The sequence below is a fragment of the Armigeres subalbatus genome, chromosome 2 (genome assembly GCF_024139115.2).
Source record: "Armigeres subalbatus isolate Guangzhou_Male chromosome 2, GZ_Asu_2, whole genome shotgun sequence".
Lineage (NCBI taxonomy): Eukaryota > Metazoa > Arthropoda > Insecta > Diptera > Culicidae > Armigeres > Armigeres subalbatus.
This window is the reverse complement of record NC_085140.1, coordinates 71,406,244-71,421,602: the sequence shown is the minus strand read 5'-3', so window position 1 is coordinate 71,421,602 and position 15,359 is coordinate 71,406,244. Positions and strand designations below refer to the sequence as shown.

At 40.1% G+C, this 15,359-nt stretch overlaps 1 protein-coding gene across 3 annotated transcripts in view; it reads left to right on the top strand.

The window, feature by feature from the left end:
- Positions 1–15,359, top strand: part of LOC134214527 (EGFR adapter protein-like) — a 184,915-nt gene that overhangs the window by 90,326 nt on the left and 79,230 nt on the right. For 2 of the 3 annotated variants that reach the window (XM_062693885.1, XM_062693883.1), the window contains exon 2: positions 6,261–6,410. The exons of the other annotated variant lie outside the window; for it this stretch is intronic. The gene's annotated coding sequence lies outside the window, so the exon portion shown is untranslated. The remainder of the gene's footprint in view (positions 1–6,260; positions 6,411–15,359) is intronic. 3 annotated transcript variants of the gene reach the window in all.

Below are 15,359 nucleotides of genomic sequence, written 5' to 3'. Positions count from 1 at the left end.
GCACCTCGATGACCCGCCCGAGTCCTTTTCAGTACAGCTTACATTCATCCTAGTTTTCGTGATTAAAAGTAGGAAAGCTGATTCTGGCAATCCTGTTCAAAAGACCAATCCGCGCCCTTACTTACCTACTCGGACGTACATGCGATCCCTGACCTTCAAATTGCATTTATACCATCATTGGCTTAGCTTGTTCGTTATTATCCTTTAATCCTCAGACGGGAACGCGATGCCCATGTAGGGCTCTTTGTGGGTCACGAGGTTACGCGCCATCTTCCGCCATTTTTTCAGAGTGCTTTCTCATGCATTTTTGTTCTTCCTTTCGGTTACATCCAATACACAAAACTATGACAGCGATGAGCAAAAGCAATTTTGAAATTAAAGTTTCACTCTTGAATCAACCGAGAAAAAAGGCGATGCACAGGATGATTACAGGGTTGATAATCTTAATGATAATGTGAATCCCTTCCGGGGCACCAGGCGTATGGTCGTCAGTCAACCACCACGCAGGACACAACAGAGAAAGCACCACTTATGGTGATGATTCAAGGCATCCAGCAGACAGGACGGTTTGCAGCGATTTCGTTCTCTTTGTCGGACAGTAATGAACATTCTCGCTTAAAATTGATGAGTTTTCGAGTGTCGGATGAAATTATACATTTGGCAGCTTCGCGGTGCTGTCATTGGGGGAATGGGATGGGCACTTGAATGTTTCTTTCTGGTGGACTATTAATAATAAGTACGGTAGGACTTTTGGGTACCGTTGTTCGCGTTAGGAAGCGATTCTGATTTCCATCAATGCCAACAGAAGGTAAAAGTTGAATTGCGACGAAACCAAAGTGTGTAAAAAATGTCGATGTCAAGAGAAAGATATACAATATTAGATGTTTTAAAACACATCGTTCTACTTTTAATGATTCAGAATATTTAACCTTAAAAACATGCTTTATCAATAGCTCTGAAGTTGGGTTTAACGCGGATGATACAGACCGCGAAAATCCAAACCACATTAAAGCCAACTCCGCAAGTTAAACAGCCACGTGAAAAACTTAAAAAAAATAACGACAAATTGACTGTTGAATCAACAACATTTAAGATAATTATCGAGTCGAATAATATTAAAGCGTAGAAATCTAAGCCACAAAATATAAACTGAAACTGTGTTTCATTACTCATTTGACTTTCCTTTTTAAATTCAGAAAACTAACGTAAAAGAAATTTTGGTTTTAATAGGTGTTTCGGTTTTTCGACCGAAAAAAGGATATCTAAACAATTTACCCGAATTTATCAGCAAGGAAAATGTACCGTTCACGGTATTGCAAAGACCAAACATGCCGGCCGGCACGTGAAAATGACGTGTCATTTTTCATATGGACAACGGAATTCGCCACAGCCGGCAGCTGTCGTAACGAAAGACTAGCCCGGCATCGATGACGAAAAACGCCAAATTCATGCGCCCAATTGGCCTCTAATGAGTCTTCTCCATCTGTGTTATTTTTTGGGCAGGAGAGCAGTGTCGGCCATTCATCCGAAATTATCGGCAAATCAATCAATGCTGAGCAGTGCATGCTGAGCACAGACTCCAAAAGGAGTGGCACAAAATGCTGGAGATGGCAGCTTGAACGTACTGACGATAAGGATAAAGATTCAACAGTTGCTACAGTTTGTGTCACCAAAACCAACGGGCCCGTGCATAATAGAGGAAATTGTACACCTATGAACCCAACTTTTTGAAACATCAATTGATACTTTTTTGTTTTGATAACATTTGCGTTCGACAGGGTAACCGTACCCTTAGTGGAGGTAGCATCAATAGTGGAGGTAGTGGGATATTATTAAGATTTTTCATAATTACAAATTTCACGATTGTTTCAGAATATGCTATTAAATCCATGTTTCGCTTGAAAAACTATTGAAAAGAATTATATTCCCTAAAAAATTGACTTCTTTGTACCTATAGTGGAGCAATTTTACCAATAATGGCGAGTCTTATAAGAAATCAATGGAACGCTATTGGAACCAGTAAAATAACATCAATCTCATTTTTTGGCAAATCCATTAGTTTATCTTTCAGATAAGATATTAAAGCTGTAAATTTCGCCTAATTCACTATCCAACAAAATTGAATTTTTTTTTCGCTCCCATCAACTATTTTCAATATGCTAAAAAGATTTTTTACGCTGAATTCAGGTAGGGTAATGACGGCTTTGGCAGGTTATGTTCTATTATTGGCAGGGGTTTTTTTGTGACTGATTATGCTCAAATTTGGCCCAAACATTCTCTGCATATCAAAGAATATTGTGGCCAAATTTCATAAAATTCGGTCGACAACCCCCCTGCCAATAATAGAACAAAACCTGCCAAAGCCGTCTGTTCCCCTACATAGTTAGATTTTTTTTTCGTTCTAATGTTCAAATTTTATAGAATATAGCTCGCCGGATGCATTTGGGATGTTACATTTTTTGTAAAAAAAAAACGAAATTGAATTCACAAATGTACACATTTCCATGGAAATTTGGATTGTCTGACTTATTGGAATCCACTTTTTAAAAAAGTTAAAGATGATGGCTATGATCAGGCCCAGGATACATAAGATTATAACTGTTGTTGATAATGAGTAGACCTCTTCATGTTTTCAAAAAGTATCTTAAAAGCTTGAAAATCACTTTAACATGGACAAAACGTGAACGGAACGAATCTCAATGTTCACAAGACTTGTAGAGCACACCAAAAGCTTTCGTATAGAGGTTGTTGCGATAGTTTTCGACGTTTATATCTCTTGTTAGATTTTTTCCAAAATTGAAAATAGCCCATAAACACTAAAACGACTTGAGCCACCTCGAAATTTTATCCGAATTAGCTGAAAATTTGACAGGAGACTTATTTTAGCATAAGAATTGTGACTCTTGGCTGACCGATTGAATTTTTGATACTTTTTGAAAACATGAAGAGGTCTAATAATGAGGTTAACCATCCAAACATATGTAGTTTCCAATGTAGATTGTTTGTAGTTAAGTTGAGATGATCTATCTGGTTTCTGTGTTCTAAATGCATCTCTTGCAGATGCTGTAACGGGATATTGTTTATCAGTATAGTTGGACTGACCTTAATTCCTGTGGTAGGGGTGAATGGTTGAATTTCCATGACGGAGTTAACATACTCCTCGTCGTCCAGCTTCACAGTACAATTGGAGTATTGTATGAGGAATGACCCGTTGAGTAATCGTTCGGATGAACAATTTGATGAAAGGGTAATGTTGGATCCTGTAACCATGATGTTGCCTTCTGTGATTTTACGAATAGTTTTAGCTTCGTAAATTCGTTCCATAGGACATTTGGCTGTGTGTTGTCCTGAAACTAATTGTTGAATGCACTCCGTAGGCGGTTCCAAGTTGCTGGAGGAACATATAGAGAGATCTTTCATCTTTGCACACGGGTTTTTTGACATAAATGCGTTCTGTCCTTCAATATAAAATTGTGCCGTTAGATGAATTCATAAATTATTGGCAATTATGGGTTCAATCAAACCAATTTTGTATTGTACATCCTTGATTTTTGGTATTTTGAGTATATACATGAACATCTCGTTGTTATATACTGCGTATGCGCTAGCAATGTTCGCTAGCGTTGCTCGAATATTGATTCCCTGTCATTTTGATTAGTCACTATTGCGGGTCGATTGGTTTCCTGGCACTTTAACACGTGCTCCGGATTAATGTACGATTTATTCGCTCCAGTGTCTATCAAGAAATTCAATATCCCTTTATTAGACTTGTAGCGAATAAACGGTATAAAATTGTTTACGTTGTTGGGAGATCGTCTTCCTTTAAGCGAAAATTTGACACGTTGGGTTGCATCGTTCTACCACAGACAAACAGACGTAACAGCTTGAACGTTTTTCTGAAAATCCATCGCTCAACTCCTCTACCACCACCTTGCGAGCATGTTACACGAAACAATGTTTCGTATGACATCGTCACCAGAAGGCGCTGGAGTGAAATGTCAAACTCGAAGGATTACGACGCTAGCGCCTCTAGTTGTGAAACGCACAATCAATCAAATTCAAATTGATCGTTGAAGTCATGGTCGATGGTATTTTTTTTTTGTGTTACGTCTGTTTGTCTGTGGTTCTACCTTGCACATTGTCATCATCATCGTCATCGTCGTCGTCGTCGTTATCTACGTCTACCGTGGTGCATCGAAATCCGTACACTTAAGCACCTTAGTATATGAAAAAGTCATTAGAAAATAGGAATCGCATGTAAATATAACATTTGTCATCGACACAGGAGCATGAAGGCTTCTACTTTTGAACTGTTTCACATTTACTCATTAAAAACTACGAAAAACATCATAAAATAATGAATTAAATCAACAACTCCTGACTCGAAATCCGTCCACCGTGGACGGATTTCGAATCAAAGGATCAAAATCCGTACAGCTATTTGTTAACTAAATATGTAAATTGAAACAGTCTGATTGACCGAACTACCACTGTAAATAGTTCGATATACACCTTGAGAAGGGATCCCTTTGATTTGTATTCCGCTGATCTTATGTAATGATTCGCAATAAGCAATAAAAACACAGTTACTTTTGGTGCAATTATGCTCTACCCGAAAACAAAATGGCGGCACAAACTCCGCGTTTGGTGGGTGAAGATTTGTTTTTGATTTTTGTTGTTTTAATTTCAAAGCCTTCTTTCCAATTATATGCCCTAAAAGCTTACTGCCAAGAATCTGAACAGGATAAGATTAATTATTTCTACATTAATTACCTTTAACCCCCTTTAATTCATTGATAACTCATGAGGTGGACGGATTTCGGTGCTGTACGGATTTCGGTCCCGCACGGTACTTCGTTCGCGTGGAACTCTGATTTAAATTTTTGTTTTTGCATCGGGTTCCTATATGGGGGTTTTGAATTTGTATGCTCCTTAGGGGAGCTACTCGAGGGGCCGTTGCTTTTGTTGGGAAATTTGTTGAATTGAGATTTCGCGGGTCTAGATCTAATTTCCGCGTTCTGGTTTATACACACTGACTCGTATGCATCTTCTAACGTTTTAGGCTTGGATAATCTAATAATAGCGGATAAAGGTTCTCCGATATTGTCGAGATATCTAGTTACGGTTAAAATATCTATGATTTCCTTTCCTGTGATGGGATTGGAATTCAAGTTAGATTTTAGTCTTGTGTTAATCTCCTTGCAGTCATTAAAGAATTTCAGTTGACTTTTATCACTTTTCTTAATGTTAAACAGTGTCGACACATTTGTCGCAAAGTCAAATCGATCACCGTACTGTTCTAACAGGATCTGTTTGATACCAACAATGGTATCAGGATCGCCATTTGCGCATACAATCGCGCGAGCGTCTCCTCTTATTTTATTTTAGATCGCTCTAATATACATAGAGCTTAATGAATCGGGCTGGCCGTTGGCCCCCTTTATTTTGAACATTTCATATAGCTCGTCTACTTCCCGTAGCCAGCTTGAAAGTTCTTTCTTACTACCGAAAAACTCCGATAGGTTCTTGATGGGATCGGGGATAGTAAATTTAGTACTATTTCCCGACGTCATCAATGCTTTCAGCTGATCAATTTCAGCCTTCAGCGCTGAATTCTTAAAATGTGTCCGCAGAATTGATAAAATAAACTGAAACCGATTTCAGTAGCCACATTGGATGAAATCCACATTGGAACGCTGCATCTAGCCTTTTAATGTATCACGAGGATTTAGTCAATGAGAGTAATATAGATTTTGAACAGGACTCCGGAACAGAAATCGACCGGAGAATTGAGAGTAAAACAGTATTCTACGGATCATCAAAGCTCAGAGAACGGTAGCATACATGTGAAACAAAGTTTTCCGCATGATGTTGTATTCACTATTCTGTAAAAGTACTGAATCATTATCTAGCAAACGATTCAATGTTTATTAAAAACTTTCAGTGACCACTTATGCCCGCTTGGAAGGAGTATGTAATTTTTAAAAAAGCATCTATCTACTTTAAATTACAGCTCACGGATTCTAAATTGCGCTCAACCAGTTTTCCGCACATTACTTCAGTTATCATTTCTTCTACACCCAATATTTGTTTCACAATGGTGGTATTCATTAATTTCTCGCTTAACCAGAACTTTCACTGCTGTTTATATACCATCTGAATTTACTTCGATGTTTTGTGATTTTTCGTGGGGTTAACTCATAGTTTGATTGACATGGAACTGATTCTAAAAATTGTCTTTCTTCTCTTACATTTTCCAGGTTGTTCTTCCAGTCAACTGACTGTGGTTTGGAGCAAAGTGAACAGGAATTTTCAGTCAACAACAACTCAGAAAATGGATCAAGTTCAATGAGCTAATCTGCATCACTGGATCTACCCAGAAAAAAGTCGTTTACCCATCAAACTTACGTGTACGTATAGTAAACCCAAATTAAATCCTCCTTTAAACTCCTGATCATTGTCTCTTTTTTGGATTGGCAACCGTAACTAATTCAACAGGTCGGTTTGTGCATTTTAAACCTCCTAGAGATATTTTTTGTTGCCACGCAAAATTTGAAATACTTCTCATACCATTGACCAAATGCTATCATTTTTTCACAGCACAAAGCCATAAGTAAGTACATATAAAAACTAGAAACATGGGATCTGGTACCGCCTATTTTGTTCAACCAAATCCTTTATTTGATTGCAGCGTCACACTCCAAATCGATTTCAGTTCTAGTTTGATGGCTTTCTTCAGAGTTCATAAAAATGTTACATTTTGACGATTTTTAAACTTTCCCGGTGATTTTTTTCGCCTTTTCATCTATATAAACACAGCTGATATCAAGACGAACAGATTAGTGACAAAACCGCACAAATTGGTTAACCCGTTCGTTAGTTATATTGCCTCAAAGGAAATAAAAACTCAGTATTATACATAAAAAGAAGAAGAAGGAGAAGAAGATGATCTGTAGGGGAGACTGGGGAGACTTGATCCCTTTTCTTATTTTTGTTGTATCGGAGATGCGGTCAATATGCGCCCCCTAAGCTAATCGTTTAATTTAATGTTGATTTCTTCCGAAAACATGCATTTCCGAAGTGTTGATCAATAATCTAGCACAGCGGTTCTCAACCTTTTTCTTGAAAGGTACCCCTTCGAACTTTTGCATTAATTGAGGTACCCCCTCTCGAAAGTAGGCTTCCAAGCCTCTTGAAGGAATAATTCCGAACCCTTTGAAAGGAGGTTTCCGAGCCTCTTGACAGGAACATGTGAATATCTTTAAAGTAGGCTTTCGCACCTCTTGGTAAAGGCCTTCTGAGCCTCTTGTAGAGAGGCTTTCAAGCCTTTTGAATAACGGCTTTCAAGTCACTTGAAAGGAGGATTCCTTTGAATCTTAAAAGGATGCTCCTGAGCCTCTTGAAAGAAGAATTCCGAGCATCTTCGAGGGACGCTTCCGAGCATCTTGAAAGGAAGCTTCCGAACCAGTTGTATGTAGGATTTCGAGCTTCTTGAAAGTAGGCTTCTCAGCCTCTTGATAGGAGGCTTACGAGCCTATTAAAACAAGGCTTCTGAACCTCTTGAAAGTGGACTTTCAAGCCTCTTAAAAGATGCTTTCGAGCCTCTTAAAACAATACTTCCGAGCCTCTTGAAAGGATACGTCCAAGCCTCTTGAAAGGAGGCTTCCAAGCCTCTTGAAAGGAGGTTTCCAAGCCTCTTGAAAGGAGGCTTCCAAGCCTCTTGAAAGGAGGCTTCCAAGCCTCTTAAAAGGAGGCTTCCAAGCCTCTTGAAAGGAGGCTTCCAAGCCTCTTGAAAGGAGGCTTCCAAGCCTCTTGAAAGGAGGCTTCCAAGCCTCTTGAAAGGAGGCTTCCAAGCCTCTTGAAAGGAGGCTTCCAAGCCTCTTGAAAGGAGGCTTCCAAGCCTCTTGAAAGGAGGCTTCCAAGCCTCTTGAAAGGAGGCTTCCAAGCCTCTTGAAAGGAGGCTTCCAAGCCTCTTGAAAGGAGGCATCCAAGCCTCTTGAAAGGGGGCTTCCAAGCCTCTTGAAAGGGGTTTCCAAGCCTCTTGAATGGGGGCTTCCAAGCCTCTTGAAAGGGGGCTTCCAAGCCTCTTTAAAGGAGACTTCCAAGCCTCTTGGAAGAAGGTTCCGAAACTTTTGAAAGAAGACATTCTGAACATCTTGAAACGAGGCCTTCAAGCTACTTGGGAGAGGCTTCAAAGAAGCGTAGAAGGATGCTTCTAATCCTCTTGCAACGAAACAACCGGGGTCTCCAAAAAGCCTTGCGAGCAAAGGCGTCGGATTACCATTCCGAAGATGGCGAGTGAGATTCTTGGTCTGGTCTAGGATGTTCTCTGGTAGGAAACATTATTGACTCCCTGAACATAATGTATCCATTGTACTTGCCACACAAGATACATTCTCATACAATGGCGGGCATTTCAATAAATAACTGAGGAGATGCTAATAGAATACTTAGTTGAAAAGCAGGCCAAGTTCCAGTTGGAATGTAGAGCCATAGAAGAAGAAGGAAGAAGCAACCGAGCTCAAAAATCCTTCATGCCTTTTTTTCGCGGAACAGCCAATTTCGCGGACAGCCAATTCAGAAAATCTTAAAATTCGCGGCCATTTCACGGTAAATTATATTTCGGTACAAAAAATAAAAAAGACAATGTAGATTCCATATTTATTTAAATTGTTGCGTTTTTTAATTTCAAATTATTTTTTTATCATTTCTTTGCATTACTCAAAGGTCAAAAGCACTTGGTACAGACCGCGCAAAGCAAAGCACCGTGTGTAGCTTCTATTCATTCGTGTTGTTAGTTTTGTGTGCTTCGAACCAACAGCCCAAAAAGCGTTCGGTTGGCAGTTTAGCGCGCACATTCCGAATAATTGTATATTCTTTGAGGCCAAATTGACTTTTCCCGTCAAACAATTTTTATTGGGGCAATCGATTAATTCTCATATTTAGGATAAACTTTCCTAAAGAATCCATATTTTTTGCGTCTCTAACTATTTTTAAAATTTGAAAGAAAAACAAAATTGTTCTTCAATTTAATTTTGGCTGAACATTCGACCAATTTCGGACTTTGAACTCAAAAAAAAATTCGAAACGTCAAAAAATGCGTTGTTTGTCGAGTTGGTATTGACTAGGTAAAGAAATCGACTGTGGCAATAGAATGGAATCCTCGGAGACGAGCCAGCCTCGGGCTGAAAGTCTCCTTAATAAAGACACAAAAAAAAATAGAATGGAATAAAATTATTGACGGGAAAGGTCAATTTCGTTGTTTTTCGCGAAAATGTTTAAAATTCGCGGCTAACATCAAATTTCGCGGCTTCCGCGAAATCGCGAATTTCCACCACCCCTACTGATTGCCATCCATATTATGTACAAGACAACATTTTGAAATAAAAAATACACAATTATCAAAACTTTATCAATAAGTTTCGATTGAAATTGCGGTACGTCCGCCATTACGCATTTTTGCCCGAGGTACCCCAAACAGAACGATTTTATTCCAAAATTGAGAATTTCAATCCAAAATGATGCTGGACAATATGCGCCACCCAAAAATGATAATCAAAATATTCCAAGCAGGAAAATTTTCAAATTCTTCAGCACAACATTAGTGTCAACTCTACCCTTTCAGATAGTCAATGTCTCAGACTGATGGTAATGAGGAGAACATATTTTTGGTTTCTAAAGAAAAAGCATTGAGGACAGAAACGCCGAAATAGCGTTGGAATGAGCATTCATTAATTCCACTACTTTATTGTACCTTTGACAGATACGTATTTCGACCACAACAGTAAGGCCGTCTTCAGTGTCTCGTACTTGACTCGACTCGTCAAGTCGAGTCAAGTTCGAGACACTGAAGACGGCCTTACTGTTGAGGTCGAAATACGTATCTGTCAAAGGTACAATAAACTAGTGAAATTAAATGGAATTGTACAAAGAGTGTTGTCTGAATGTACATTCGTATTTAAACCGAATATTCCTCAGCCCTTTCAAACAGAACATTATCAAAGAATTGTTCCAAAGGTGAATCCTCGTAGGTATTCCAAACAATCCTGAAACTATCCTTTCCGGAAGTCGTCACTTTCCTCGCTAATGGTTTCGTTCCGGTGCTGACGACCAGCAGCCAACAGTAGCATGATACCTGGATTGCGGCAAGCGTTGCTCTGTGAAGTAACTAAGTTATATATCACGGTTGTTGTTACATCTGGAGCGCAGCCAAGACCGGCTCCTTTGTACTCGGTGGCCCAGCTAAACGATTATTTGTGAAAGTGATATATTGCAGCTGGCATGCCATCCAAATGGGGCAATTGTAGTCAATAAACCACGTCTGGTCGTCTGGATTCTGGCGCTGTGGTAGCTTCGCTGCTTTCTTACCTACAGGTGATGGTCGTTTACGATAACATCCTGCTGCACTTTACAATCAAACAGTCTTCGTACTTCCACAAGCTTACATCTTCACCGTCATTCTTCTCATTCGGTTCTATGTAGGCATTGCCAACTGGTTGTACCATTTCCCCCTACAAATGTGGAGCACACACATGACGACAAAGTGAAATGGCTGAGTTTGGTGAAATCTAGATAGAATCCACTTGGCAGGCGAGTGGCAATTTATCTTTCCGGTGAAGATCGGCCTAGTTTTCAATTTGCTTCCTCGTACCTTCTCTATGGTAAATGCGCTCCAATGGTATTAAATCTTCCGTATGGGCGGACGGTCCATAACGCATTGCTTGACACATGGCATTTAGCCCGGTATCTAAGTCATTTTGCAGCACCACAACCCAGCAGTTGGAGTCCGTGCAGCAGCCGAGCTTGATGACAGGTTCACTTGAAGAAATTCAATTTCAACTACGCAGCGGATTAATGGAACAATTAGTACTGGGGATGTTTATATCTTGGAAGGAGTGGCCACTCGTACGAGAATGGAATAAATTGTACCGTCATCTGTGGTGAAATTGATAAACGACTTTTTCAAACCTATTACATGAATTTTGATAATTTTATATCAGTGCTCCTGCTCATTCAAATGAAATATAATGCAGTAAGTAACTGTATGAAAGACTGTAAAACATTAAAATGAGAAATAGTATGCTCGGCAGAATTTTGTTTCAGACTATGTTGCCCCACATGGCGGTAATGGAGTCGAACAAGCTTCGATTCGAGCAAATTGGAAGCTCGTATCAAAGCAAATGGTTATCATGATTAATTGAAATCGATGCTCACATACATCTGTCTTTTGGCAGTCAGCGGTGATGGATAGAACATGACCTGGAACTGCTAATTTGCTTCAATGGCTAAAAGGAGTTGATTGTCTGCGAGACAAATAGGTAGGCTTACGGCTTCTTGAACTAATTCCACTAATTCCCATTAATATGCGTAGGGGAACAGTTCGGCACTTCATCTCATAACTCACATGTCCATCCCATCAAAAACAAAGCATAGGAAAGGAATTCGATTTGTTTCTTTTTTTGTGATCTACCCAATACCCAATGCCAATACCGAAGGCAAACAGGAATTTTTGGGGGGATTTGGTTCCACTGATCGTCTTCCTTCGATTCAGTTGGGGGTGGGGTGGCTTCTGCCTACACTATCCTACATTATCCCTCACCAAACTAATAGCAAGACATGCCACCACGCCATAGAATTTTTTTTTATTTCCTTTATAAGAAGAATATCGTTTAAAAAACAATCGAGCATATTCAAGCTCCTTCCGATTCTGTCGGATTCTGAACATCGTCCTAAACTAAAAGAGGCATTCCGATCCTTTCCAAAGAATAAATATTGAAAAAACACAGGATTTTCTGCTTTTTGCCAAACAATTTAGCGGGTATTTCAAGGGTAAAGCCGTCACTTCGACTTCGATCCTTCAGAAGCAACCCGACTAGAAGTTCATATCAAAATTATATCAACATATGTTATTATGTTATACTAAATTTTTATAACAATATTTTTTAGAAACATGGTGCAGGATGTTGTTAAAATATCTAAATTTCTATCAAAAACTACACCACTGGAAACAAAAAACTATCAAATTTTGTTACAATTTTATCATAAAAATAACATATTTTGTTAGAAATTTATAACAGAATCAGATACAAAATATATTTTTTCTGATCAGTTGGACATTTTTACAGGTCGTGATAGGCTTCCAGATTGTTCCAGTCTTGTCTGAACAAGAATATTTTTCAAGAACATGAAACTGACAACTTTACAAATTAGGCAACCTTGTCAAATTATATCAGCGTTGTGATATCTATGGCTGGGAGACTTTGCTACATCTATTTTAATTGCCTACTGTTGGGCAATTTGGCGTTAAGCATTTTTTTAATCATATTATGATAAAATCCTGTTAGAACATTTGAAAGATAATGGCTATTAAGAACAAAATTGTGTCAAAATAAGTTATAAATATCACAATATGTTAAAATTGTGTTCAGTTTCCGTTATGCTCTTCTAGTGAGGAAATTATGTACCACCGGAGCACAGCGCACAAACAGGATTATTGCAGGACACCAAAGGTTGCAGAAGGATCAGAACTTTCCCATACCAGGACACAGCGAAACTACACGATTGCAAGAGTTCCAGAAACAATGTCTTCCACTAGAAACCGTGATACCTACACTACAGACAAAAGACAAACCCCTTCGACGCCTTTTTTTGTGTTCATTTTATTACTGTTTTGTTTTTCAATTTCAAAATTTGATTATAACAGTTATTTTAAAGTGCCTATAGGCTAAGTCTAGACCAACATTTTAAAAAGGCATAACTAGCAAAATTTAATATTTACAGTTTTTTGTCTATGTATATATCTTTGTATTTACACGAGGAATGTTAAAGATTATATTTTGGTGTTTACGCCCTTTTCAAATGTTGGTCTAAAAGTTACAATTAATAACGATGCCCTTGGTTGGCACGAAACGGGATTGATCGCTGTGTGCCTTTTAAGAGGTAGACAGCGAGAATTGGACTCACGGTCAACCCCAGCAAAACGAAGCACATGGTCGCTGACAATCAACGTGGGTTCATTTGGGGTGGGGGTAGTGAAATTAAGCTGGATGGTGACAAATTTGAAGTGGTAGAAGAATTTGTGTATGTTGGAACATTAGTGACGTGCGCTAATGATGTTACGAGGTGAAAAGGCGTATTGCAGCTGCGAATAGGGCTTATTATGGACTTCGTAATCCGCTTAAGTCCCGTAATCTGCCAACAAAAATGAAATTTGCGCTGTATACTACTCTGATTCTTCCGGTGGCTTTATACGGCCATGAAACATGGACGTTATAGGAAGCCTGATCGGAGAGCTTTCGGAGTGTTTGTGAGTAATGTGCTGCGGACCATACTCGGCGGTAAACAGGTTACAGGAGAACGGTATCTGGCAGTGTCGCATGAATGACGAGTTATACCTGGTGTATAAAGGGCTGGATATTATTAAGGTTATACAACACGGACACGTTGTTCGTATTCCGGAAGAGCGTCAAGCGAAGATAATATTTAGTAGAGAACCCGAAAGAGCCTGTTGGCTTCACACGTCAACGCTTAATTCTCACACAATTTCCGGAGCAGCACGCCGACCGATGTCAACCACAGCCATGCCACACAGCTCAGAAACTCAAAACATTACTACTCAAAGGCAACAGCACGCTGAACTATCTCTGCACTTTAATCGTCTACCTTCCGAATGGCAAGAACTATTGCCGGAAAATTAACTCTTAGTGTTGAAAGTAGCGAGAAATCTTGGCATTCGATAGCAGCGGCAGCCAAGATTTCTCGCTAGGGTCCCTCCTTAGCCGTGAGGTAAGACGCGCGGCTACAAAGCAAGATCATGCTGAGGGTGGCTGGGTTCGATTCCCGGTGCCGGTCTAGGCAATTTTCGGATTGGAAATTATCTCGACTTCCCTGGGCATAAAAGTATCATCGTGTTAGCCTCATGATATACGAATGCAAACATGGTAACCTGGCTTAGAAACCTCGCAGTTAATAACTGTGGAAGTGCTTATGAACACTAAGCTGCGAGGCGGCTCTGTCCCAGTGTTGGGATGTAATGCCAATAAGAAGAAGAAGAAGAAGAAGCAGCGGCAGCCAAAGGCAGAAAAAGCACACGATCGAGTTTTCTGAGCAGCGTCGGAATCGGCAACTGGCAGCTGGACCCAAGCAGGAACGGGAACGTCAGAAAATCTCAATCGGCAGAATCCATGCAGCGACCAGACGGGCAGTGGGTTACTGCAATCCCAGGGCTCAGCTTCTTTGAGTGATAACTCCACCACGCTTACTGCTAACTCTTTTATTCTTCACTGTATAGATTACAAAAACTTAATGGCAAAAGAACAGGATGGTACACAGTATAAATTCAAACGTAGTGAAAAAAACTGGACAAAAACAAAAAATCCTATGATTGGTCCGCCAATCAGCTGCTTCGTTTCATCGGCATCGTATCAAAAAAAAAAGTGTGTCGGTAGGTATTGGTGACCACACATCCGCAGCCGACTCGGGGTTATTGTATGCGTGGATGATTTTTAGGATGGGATGGGAAAAGGAAAGGGAATTAAAAGAGAACTTGCTTATTCGTGCAATCACACAGGGTTGAAATGCAAAGCGTTGCAAATAGGGTGGCGTTACATTCGCTATCGCGAACAGAGCCCGTAGGCCTTGTGGAAGGCCACGTTCACGATGGCGTTTTGCAGCTGAAGAGGACCTCAGGGCGCGTAGCGTTCAGAGCGACTGGAAGCAATTGGCCCAGGATCGAGTGCAGTGGAGAATGATACTTCATTCGGCGTAGGTTCATCGAGGAAGAGCTGTTGCTCATCAAGTAACAAGTACGTATCATCTGTGGAAGTCGGGCCCCAGAAAAAAACACTGTAGTCAAAAAAAGATGCACACCCGCACCAAATGCTCATAAGACCGGTGGTCCTCTACGGACAAAGGACTTGGACCATGCTCGATGAGGACTTACAAGTACTCGGAGTGTTTTAGGGATGCGTGCTTAGGAGGTGTGCAAGAGGACGGTGTGTGGCGGCGAAAAATGAACAACGAGCTCGCACAACTCTACGGCGAACCCAGTATCCAGAAGGTGGCCAACGCTGGATAGGAATGATGGGCAGGTTATTGCAATAATGCCGGCAGCAACCCGAATCTATGACAAAAGGTCGAAAGACAAAAGGTCGAAAGAACAAAAGATCAAAAGACAAAAGCTCGAAAAGACAAAAGGTCGAAATGACAAAAGGTGGAAATTTAAAACGTCGAAAGGGACAGAAGGTCGAAAGGACAAAAGGTCGAAAGGCACAGAAGGTCGAACGGGACAAAAGATCGAACGGGACAAAAGGTCGAAAAGGACAAAAGGTCGAAAAGGACAAAAGGTCGAAAAGGACAAA